The sequence below is a fragment of the Mustela nigripes genome, chromosome X (genome assembly GCF_022355385.1).
Source record: "Mustela nigripes isolate SB6536 chromosome X, MUSNIG.SB6536, whole genome shotgun sequence".
NCBI classification, from domain to species: Eukaryota; Metazoa; Chordata; class Mammalia; order Carnivora; family Mustelidae; genus Mustela; species Mustela nigripes.
Window position 1 is genome coordinate 8,776,207 of NC_081575.1, and position 10,515 is coordinate 8,786,721.

A 10,515-nucleotide genomic window follows, 5' to 3' on the forward strand; every position below is an offset into this window, starting at 1 on the left:
GTGTGTGTGTGTGTGTGTGTGTAAGTGCATATATAATTTTTTTTTCTTTGCGAAGAAAAGAAAATTCAACGTGTGTAGTGAGATCTATCAGGAAGTCTTACTTCTAGCCAGTGGGTTGGTAATTGGCATAGCTGAGACACTTGGATCCGAGATTACTAAGCAAGTAAAAGTCATTTTGTCCCACCAAGTGTTTTCTTCTCCCATACAACCCATTCTTTTTTTCCCCTATTAAGCATTTAAAAAAAAGTCATCGTCAGTTTATGGTGTGTTTGAAAATAGGGAGACTTGCTTCACACCCTGTCTTGGTTTCTAAGGTCTACTCCTGGAAACTTTCTGTTAAAAGATTCAGTGTGTTTCACATGGAAATCTTGCAAGATCTTTCACTACCGTAAAGAGTATATACACAATTCAATACAATGCCTATCCTCTGAATGTCTTTTGGATAATTATTTTAATGTCATAATTCCCAAATAGGTAATGTGTTTCTAAATTATTATATTTAGTAAGCTATTTTTATTTCTACATTTTATCTCATTGTGATGTAACTTCTAGATCTATATTCATGTGTCTGTTGTTGGTTCCTGTTTCATTTTCATTCTTCAGACTTTTGGCTTATTGGAGAACATTCAAATTAATATTTCTGTAAATTAATGGTAGGGGTTTTACAAACTACAGAATGCAAAGGGAGGAAATGATCCTTCAAATTGGACAATCCAAGGATTATTTAAAAGATGTTTCCCTTGTTAATGCAACGAAAGAATGTGACAATTAGAATTGAACCATATGAACGTGGACTCCGATTGTGAACCCTAGAAAGGTGACAGTGTAATGAGATTTGACAGCATGTAGAAAGGTGGAAACTCATTAGCAAGCTAGGATCTGCGTGAAAAAAAAATTGATTAGCATTTTTCTATTATGTAAGAAGATTGCTTAGCATTTCAGGAGGAGGGCAGCAGTTGTGTGGCATTTAAATCTACTCTGAATTAAAAATGATCAGTTTAAAAAAATTATGGAAAATTTTTATGCAAATGAAATGTAATCAAGCCATGCTTCAGACTCATTATGCATGATGGATATGCACTGTAACTTGCTTACTAATTCAAGGAGCGGAGAAATTCCAGTTATCATATTGTTTATGCAGCACTGTGCCACACTGCTGGAAGTGATATTAAATTGATTACGATAAACGGTGTAAACCAACAAGATGGGTCCTTATCCAACTTGACATTTATTTTATATAAAATGATGAGAATTTCTTACTATCCTGAAAACCTCAGCTTCCTCATAAATGTTGAAATCTTTCTGAAGATCTTAAAGATCTCAAAATCAAGAGGATGAGAAAGAATATAGAGAAGAGAGAACAGCATTTGGTAATTCATTTAAGTAGAAGACATTTGCTTGTTGACGTAAAAGTTTGTTTGTATATTCGTGATGTGTAATTGAGATTTCCTTGAAGTATTTCTTTAGTGAGTTCATGTCTAGTTGTGAGAATACTTGGTAATGAAATGGTAAATTGGGCTAACCTTGGGAAAGGGTTATGTGAACATGCTCAAATTTCTCCCGTTTTCAAGGTTTTAGAAAAGTAACTTTTGCTTAGTGTTTTTAGACTTTTTTTTTTTTTTTTTTCATTTAAAAAAAACACTGGTTGGTTCAGGGCAAAAGCCTATGTTGGCATATCAAAAGTGTCTCTTATTTTGTAAGTTTTATGTGACAAATTTTAAGTTGCCTTTTTCATACTGATAACTTGTGATTTCTGATGATAAAGGCTTTTGCTGTTGGTAGCATTTTTTATTGGTGTTTTAAATGCTATTTAATTTTAACGATTTTAATAGTAATGTATTTTCATGGTAGAAAATTTGGAGAAAAATATAGGAAGCAAGAAAAATCATAATAATCATATTGAAAGGAAGCAGAGTATGTCAGCCTAAAATATGCCTCTCTGGTGTAAGGATTATTTTGAGTTGAGTATTTTTTAAGAAACAGCAGACAAAGGAGAAGTTCTGACAATGAGTGTAGTAAAAGTTACTATTTTGTAAGAGACATTTAAAATTTTAAGCAAGTCTCCATTTCTAAAGGTGTCTTCCTCTTTGTACCAGGAAGAGGAAAGTGACCCTAAATCTCTAGAAGCTCTTTATCAAGGAGGAAGGCAAGGACTTAAATCTACACCACAGTCTTACCGTGCTTTTTCTGGTCCCGTTGCATACCTGGCTCTCTTGCCTCACATCTTCTTTTGTCTTTGGCTGCAAATTATATTGGGTTGTAGTGTGGGCCATTTTGGGGAGTTGCTTATTCTTCTTGGGTCTCTATCATGTATACAGGAGGTATATATGTTATAAAACTTTGTTTTTTCTCTTGATAATCTGTCTTTTATTAGAGGGGGGAGGATCTCAGCCAAGAACCTACAAGAGTAGAGGGGAAATTACTTTTCCTCCCCTGCCAAATGTAATACTATAGCTAAGAGGTAACCTGTGGTTAGCATCTGTTATACTTCCTTCCAGTCTTTCTACTATGAGGATTGTCCAATGTTTATTAAAACCCAACATAAACTTTTAAATGTCTAAATATTAAGAAACATAACTGAGACCTCATGGGTTGAAACTGAGGACATCTTATTTATTTTATTTTTATTTTATCTTATTTTTAAAATTTTTTCCCTCCACTCCCCATCTTATTTTGATTTGAAATGTTCTGTAATAGTCATACTAAAACTTCTTTGCTTCTGTATTTTGTTGTTTTTTAGTGAGTTCATCAAGAAGGAGAGAAGGTTGTTCTCTTGTTTCTGCCAGAGATTGTTAGAAATTTATGAAGTCAGAGAAGTTTAGTATAGGGTGATAATCTCTAGAGCAGGGTTTCCCAAATTCAGCACTGTTGACATTTTGCTCCAGATTGTTCTTCGTTGTGGGGGACTGTCCCTAATGCCTTGTAGGGTAGTGTCAGATGTTCAGTAGCATCCTTAGCCTTGATGGAAGAGATGTCAGTAGCATTGCTCTGGCTAGTTGGGATAACCAAAAATGATTCTAGACGTGGACATTTTCCCAGAAGTGTGGAAGACAAAAACACCTAGGCTGAGAACCATTGGGTTAAATGGAGAATACTGGTAGGAAGAAGGGTGGAGGGTGCAGAATAGAGAAAGGGCACGAGAGGAGAGAGATTGCAGGAGGGAAGCAGGGTGGGTATAAGAGGGGCAGAGAATACAGGAGGGAGGAAAGGAGAGTGCAAGAGAGAGAAGAGGAAGGAGAGTTCTAGAAACAAGGTGGGAGATTACAAGGGAGAGCTTACAAGGAGCCAGCCACTACGCTGAAGGAGTGCTATAAACTTTAAGCAGGTGTGCTATAAACTTTATTGCAGGCAGCGTCGGGGCTTATGGCGAGCTAGGGAACACATGTTCAACTCGAGGGGCCACTTGTGTGCTGTTTCACCCAGATGCCCCTGTGTGGCAAGGCCAGCTCAGGATACTGCTTCTCCTTTTTTTCTAGGGAGACCAAAGATCTCTTTTGATTTAAGAGTCAAAATACTTTAAGTGAAATCTCTGATTTTTAATTTCAAGCAAGTCAACTGGGCCTCAGTAAAGTTAAATAAACTGTACAAGGTCAGTTCTCTCGTATGTAGTAGAGCCAAAAAGAGTTTTGGTTGTTCTGAGCCCATTTTACCACGTTGCTTTATGTCTGTGCATTTGTGCATGTGTGCGTGCAAGTGTCCTTGTGTGAAAGCATGTGTATTTTGTTCTCTAGCTGAACAGAAGTTAGATGCTTTGCTTTTTATTTTTTCCTCTCACAAATAACCACACGCATTTAGAATAGAAAGTTCTTTATCTTTAAAATGATATTATCTATTAGTTAAGAGTACCAAACTAATGAGAGGAATAACACATCCCCCAGCTGAAGAAATTACTGGGTGGAAGTAATCACACAGCACCCTGCCGAAGGAAGGAAACACCAGTATACAGTGAAAGTTTTTTATGTGTCCTCCCCGCTCCCATGTTTTTCTCTGCCCTTATAGCCTTACTGCATTTTTAGGGCCCACATATTTTTAAATGAGTACTCTTTTCAAATAGGAACAGTTTAGATTGTGTCTAAGAATAATTGCACATTTATATGTATGTATGTACAGGTGTATAGATAAATGAATGCTTGATATTTCAGAAATTTATTTGTTGTAATCTTAAGATGAATAATGATATATTGCTTTTCTATTGCAATTTACATTTACAGAGTACCTTGAAATATTTAATCACATTTACCTTTATTAATTGACATGTGTGCTTTAGTCCTCTGAACTTGCGAAGTCTCTGAAAGCTCCATAGATATGCATGTGTGAGCCTGGTTAATACAAGGTAATCATGACCTGAGCCGAAGGCCGAGGCTTTAACCCACTGAGCCACCCAGGCGCCCCCAATACAAGGTAATCACTTAAAATATTCTATATCCTAACCAATATGGGAAAGATGTTAGGGTTCGAAGCCAATGACCAAGAAAGAATTCTTGAGATGTTTTTGGTGCAAAAAGGTGGTTTCATTAAAGCACAGGGGACAGGACCGGTGGGCAGAAAGAGCTGTACTGGGGTCCTGAAGAGTGGCCCATTATATACTTGTAGGTTGGGAGGGGGTCAGAGATGGCATCAGTCTCTAAGGAATTTTAGAAGCAAGGTTTCCAGGACCTTGAGGGGGCTAGCTATTGCTGGGAAAAAGTCATTTATGACTGTCTAATAAAGCCTTAGTCACGAGACCCTTCAGATGTATATCAGTGAACCATATGCTTGGGGGATGATTGCCAACATGTATCTTGGGGGGCGTTTAAAGATAAGGAAAATTTCTAAAGGAATTTTTATATGTTAAAGTAGGCTTACAGGATCCTGGGGAGGGAGATGGGCTAAGATTGCCTTTTGCCCTTAGCGAAGTATTAGCACGGAGGCAGTTGAGTCCCTAGAAGAATGTCACTCTGCCTTTTTCAAGGACTTGTCAGTGGGCTGTGGGTCGTAAGGAGATTTAATAATTTGTCTTCTGCTCCTGTTTCCCACATCACTAACCACTGTACATCTGCTAGAGAATAATGCTTCAGAATTCCGGTTTTTGAATAGGCATTAATGTGAAGCAATTGGGGATTATTTCACTTTTGAGTTGTAATCAAATGCACCATCTATATGCATAAATACATTTTAATTCATGACACATTATTAAATATAAAAACTGACATAGATTTGACTAAGAGCAACACCTGCGGGTTTCTTGGAGCTTCTTGACATTCTTTATTGACAGTTCTCATAAATCAAATGTTCTCCTACGGTTCCTTTCTTATTTCTGGTTAGATAGAGCTGGATGGATTGCCTCCCTCTGTTTCATTGCTTGGGCTTTTCCAGAGCCACATTTTGCTCTGGGAAGGGGGAAGAAAAGTCAGCTGATTTTCTTTCTCAGATTCAAAGTGGGTGCAATAATTTTCTATAATATATTTAGGCCATTATTCTCATCTTCCAAAGCAATTTATCATCTTTAACCTGATTTTTTCCCTAAGGCAAAATCATCATTTTCATATTAAGGATAACACAGCTGCTGGGGGAATACATAAAGGCCCGAAGAATAGTTGAATTGGAAGAAAAGCAAAGTTTACCCTTAGCCAGCCACTGCATGCTAAGTCATGTAGGGAAGGGAATGGGATAGGTTTGTAGCCCCAGATAGCACAGGGTGGAAGGTGAGCCTCCATGTCATTTGTTAGCAGATTTTTGTCACCCTAAACAGAGAATTCAGTCTTGAGAATGTGGGGAGTGAGGACAGGTCCTAGATAAAGGCATGCTGATAATCTCTCTTTGTTGCTTAGATTTCTTACATTACCAAATGCGGTACTTACGGTAATTATTATTTTTTAAAGAACTGATTAACCTCAAAGGGATGATTCTATTAGTTAAGAAGTACCAAACTGGTACAAAGAATAATACAGTGATTACCCGTGTACACATGACCCAGCTGAAGAAATAAAACATTATTTACAGTTCAAGGCTTGAACTCACCATTTCCCCCCTTTGGAAATCTGAAAATCTTTCATTTGTACTAAATTAACTCTCTCAGGGAATTGAGGCTTTGCAAGAGATGATTTGTTCCATACTTAGCATGCTGCTTGGAAAGGCGGTGTTTAATATTCTATGCATTACCCAAGTTCCTAAGTCAGTAGAAGGCATTCTAAGAGGAGGGGTGGGGAGCTGTATCTCAAACCCAGGTTGGTGCGGTTCAGATTCTTCCAAACTTGCATGCGCGGCGTGAACTTGTCTAGAAAACTACTTGTGAAATTTCAAATCGAACTTTCCACTTGGAATTGACTATTGGGTATAGAGCAAGCTGACATATTAACTAAAAGATATTTCACTAATAGCTGCTAAAGAGAGTAAAGAGTAACTTTGCCACACAATATAGGTCAAGGAAAGCATAACAAGGAAAGATTATAGATGAACTAGATGTCACATCCTGATTAAGAAAATGTAGTTTTCCCCCAGCGATAGAGCCTGCTAGCATGGAATCATTTTGGCAGCATAACACTGCAGAATACTTGACAGTATTCCCGTGTAAACATTCTGCATGAAATCAGGCGTGGCCAAGTCTAGACTGACAACACAGTGGCTGGGTTAAATTGTAGTTCAGCTGACTACTTAGCATTAAAAACAAGAATAAACATGTAATTCCTGGAAACAAGGGATGGCTTATGAAATAAACATTTCCTGCATGGGGGGAAAAATCTTTATGAAATTCAAGAGGGTTTTGTTTTTAAAACATTACTTACTAATTGCATTTAAGCTTAAAAATAACTCTTAAGATTTTCTCTCAGTCTGCTCCATACTGTTGCATATACAATATTTAATTAGATGATTCATTAAATTTATGAATGTTTTCAACTCATGTTGAATATAACTTATTAAATTTTAATTTTAAAAGACAGTAGAATAACCTCTTTTGGAGCTGCCCTGCTCAGGCTGGCTGTGACTATAGACATTGATGTGTTTTTCCTCTGCAGCTGGAGGTACATGTGCACATGGAGCCCCAGACCAACTGTTCTTCCCTGTGCTCTTTACCTGCCTGCAGCTCAACTGTTACTTCTCCACGTTTCTTTGATGCTCTGCCCGGTGATCTACACATGGAAGGTATTCAACAACAAATGGTGAGTGATGAAAATCTATCTCTTGAGCACCCAGTGTAATAAAATGGAACAGTTGCAAGGCTTTAAAAAGCCAGGTGCCCCAGCACTGTCTTTGAGTATCTGTGCAATTTTGCACCATCCCTTGAACTCTCTGTGCCTTTGCTTTCTCACCCGTTCATCTGAATGGCTTAGGCCCAATGATTTCTGAAGACCAGCCCAAGATTAACCTTCTAGAATTCATTGAGTCCTTCCACTGTCATTCTGCCACCTACCTTCAGAGCCACATTTACATCCAGCAGAGATGATATTGTATAAGGTGTCATATAGCTCAGTACTTGTTGTGCTTTCAGGTTTAGGTTCATCAATAACTTCTACATTGGCCTGCAGAGAAAAAAAAAAAAAGCAGCCTCTTTCCTATAAACTGAGACCATTGCTACATATTTGAAATCTGTATTGTCAACCTTAACACTCTTCCAACTGGGAATGGCTTTTGCCTTCCTGCCCTTAAATTTCTTCTGTGAACATTTTCTGGCTGTTCCCATTTCGTGCTTCGATGGGGAGTCAGGAGAACTAGATACCTGATTACCATCTGTTACCAAATACCTGAGTCATGAAGGGCTAGTCATTTCCCAGATGATACCTCCATGTCCTCGACTGTCAAATAAGGGAATTTTATTTGATGATATCGAGAATGTTGTATTCTCATTCTATATGAATCTATGTTTGGGATGTCCATTACTTAAGGATGTGGAAAGTCAAAAGAACATTTAATGAGCACCTACCATGTGCCCAAATGGCAGGTACACTTTAAAGCCAAGGAAACTGAGGACCAGAGAGGTTAAAAGGCATGCCTAATTATTAATAAACTGACAAAGCTACAAGTGGCAGAGTCAGAACTTGAATCTGTGTCCGTCTGGTTCTATAAGATATACTAGTTGGACAGATTAGTTAGATCTGTTTATTTTATTTATTGTATTTGGTAGGTAATGGGGAACAAGTTTTTGATCCAGGTTAGTGTGATAAAAGGGTGATTTAAAAAGGTCAGCATGACCTTCTTCTATGAAGAAGATGGTGGCCATATTTAATTGATCCTTTTATTTTCACCATCTAACATAGTATTTAGCAAATGGTAGATCTATAGTCAATGTTTATTGAATGAATGGATGAATGGATGATGGTGATGAATAGGTCATAAAATCAGAGAAAGGAGAAATACTGGTGATAATGCTCCTGTGATGGTCTGAACACAAAGTAATAAAAATTTGATCTAGAGTAGTGGCAGTGAGGAAGGACACATGCAAAGAGGAAGAATGGACTGTACCTGGAAAGAAATTAGATGTGGGTGTGAGAGAAGCCAGAAATGATCCCAAAGCTTTGAAGCCTTGTTGGTTGCCATGAGGTTTTGATTCCAGTCTCAGAATTCTGGTGCATCACCTTGTAGCTAGACATCTATTACAAGTATAGTGGAAGTCTGCAAACAATAGAAAGCAAATGGAACATATTACCATCTGAATGGATTGATGAAAACTGAACCCATTTATATTTGAGTTAGACCCACTTGGGATCAAAATACGGTGAAAGCGAAGTGTTGAGAAGATAGAAGATATAGGTCTCCTGTAGAGGTAATTCCAAGAGTTTTGTTGACAATGATTTCTCTTCTTTTCTGAATCGCTTCTCCCTTTTCTTTCTTTAATCAAGATCTGCCAGTAAGTTGGTATTGAACTGGGTTCTCCTTATTCATGTGTAGGGGTCTTCCAGCATGGAAAAGCAGAGATCATTGCCAATTACCAAGGCATCTGTACCAGTCCAAATTATGTAGCTTTCACAAAGTGATCACCTCATCAATGAGGCTGCTAAGAGAATGAAGAGATGGTGAACTTCAGTACCATCTTTGATGCCAGTAAGCTGATTGGTCACAAGTTTGGTGACACCACAGTTCAGCCAGAATGAAGCACTGGCCTTTCCTAATGATTTGTAAAAAGGGAAAGTCCATAGTAATTGTAGAACATAAAAGAAATAATATTTTTGCCCCAGAAGAGATCTCTTCTAAGCAAGATGAAAGAGTTTGCTGTAGCTTACTTATGGGAGAAAAGGCAGAAAATACAATAATTACTGCTCCAACCTACTTCAATGATGTATACTGTCAGGCCACCAAGGATGCAGGGACCATCACTGATCTTAATATCCTAGATATTAAGGTATTAAATCAAGATACTAAGGATCAGGATACTATCACAGTAGCTATAGTTTATGGCCCAGATTTAAAAACAACAACAACAACAACACAAATGAAGCTTTGAAAAAGAAAGAGATGTTGATCTTTGACTTAGGTAGTGGCACCTTTGATGTATCTTTCCTAAACCTCCAGGATGACATCTCTGAAGTAAAATCCACAGCTGGTAACACCCACTTGGTTGGGGAAAAGTTTGATAACTATATGGTAGGTCACCTGATTGAAGTATTGAAATGCAAGCCCAAGACAGATTATAACCTCTAACAAGCAGTATGCTGCCTCCAGATTGCCTACGAGAAGGCAAAATGTGTCTTGAGTTTCTTTGCTCATGCCAAGATTGAAACTGATTTATTCTGTGTGGGCATGGATTTCTACATTTCTCTTTCCTGAGCTCACTTCAAGCAGCTGAATGCTTATCTCTTCCATGGTGCCCTGAACCTAGTAGTGGAACCTCTGAAGGATGCCAAACTTGACAAGAGCCATATTAATGAAACTGTGACAGTGAGTGGTCCCACTTGTATGCCGACTTTTCAGAAATTGCTGAAAATTTTCTTGAATGGAGGAGAGCTCAACAAAACCATCATCCCTCATGAGGAAGTGGCCCTTCTCTTTGCACACTGGAATGACAGGGAGGTGATGGCCGGGCTCATCAAGAGGGACACCACCGTTCTTACAAAGCAAACCTGTGTGGTTCACTACTATGACAACCAGACCACTGCTTAGTGACAGTGTATGAGGGAGAAAGGGCTTTACCTAAAAGAAATAAACTGCTTGGCAAGTTTTACTTTCTGGGATTTTCTAGCTTAGTGTAATATTCCTAAAATCTAGGGGACCTCTGACATAGACCCCAATATCCCTCTCAACATAATTGCTGCAGACCAGAGTACTAGCAGGAAGAACAAAATCAACATTGCTAATGACAAAGACTGTTTCAGGAAAGATGATACTGACCAGATTGTAAAAGAAGTAGAAAAATATAGAATGCAAGAGGAAGTTAACAGAGATAGGGTAGCAACCAGAAACACCTAACCTTCGGTGGCATGGGAACAGTTGGAAATAATACTCTGACACTGGGGTTGAGTAGAGAAAATAAAAGGAAGACTCTTGAAAAGTGTCAGGAAGTGTTAAGCTGCCTCGAGTATAATAAGCACATGGATGAAAAGA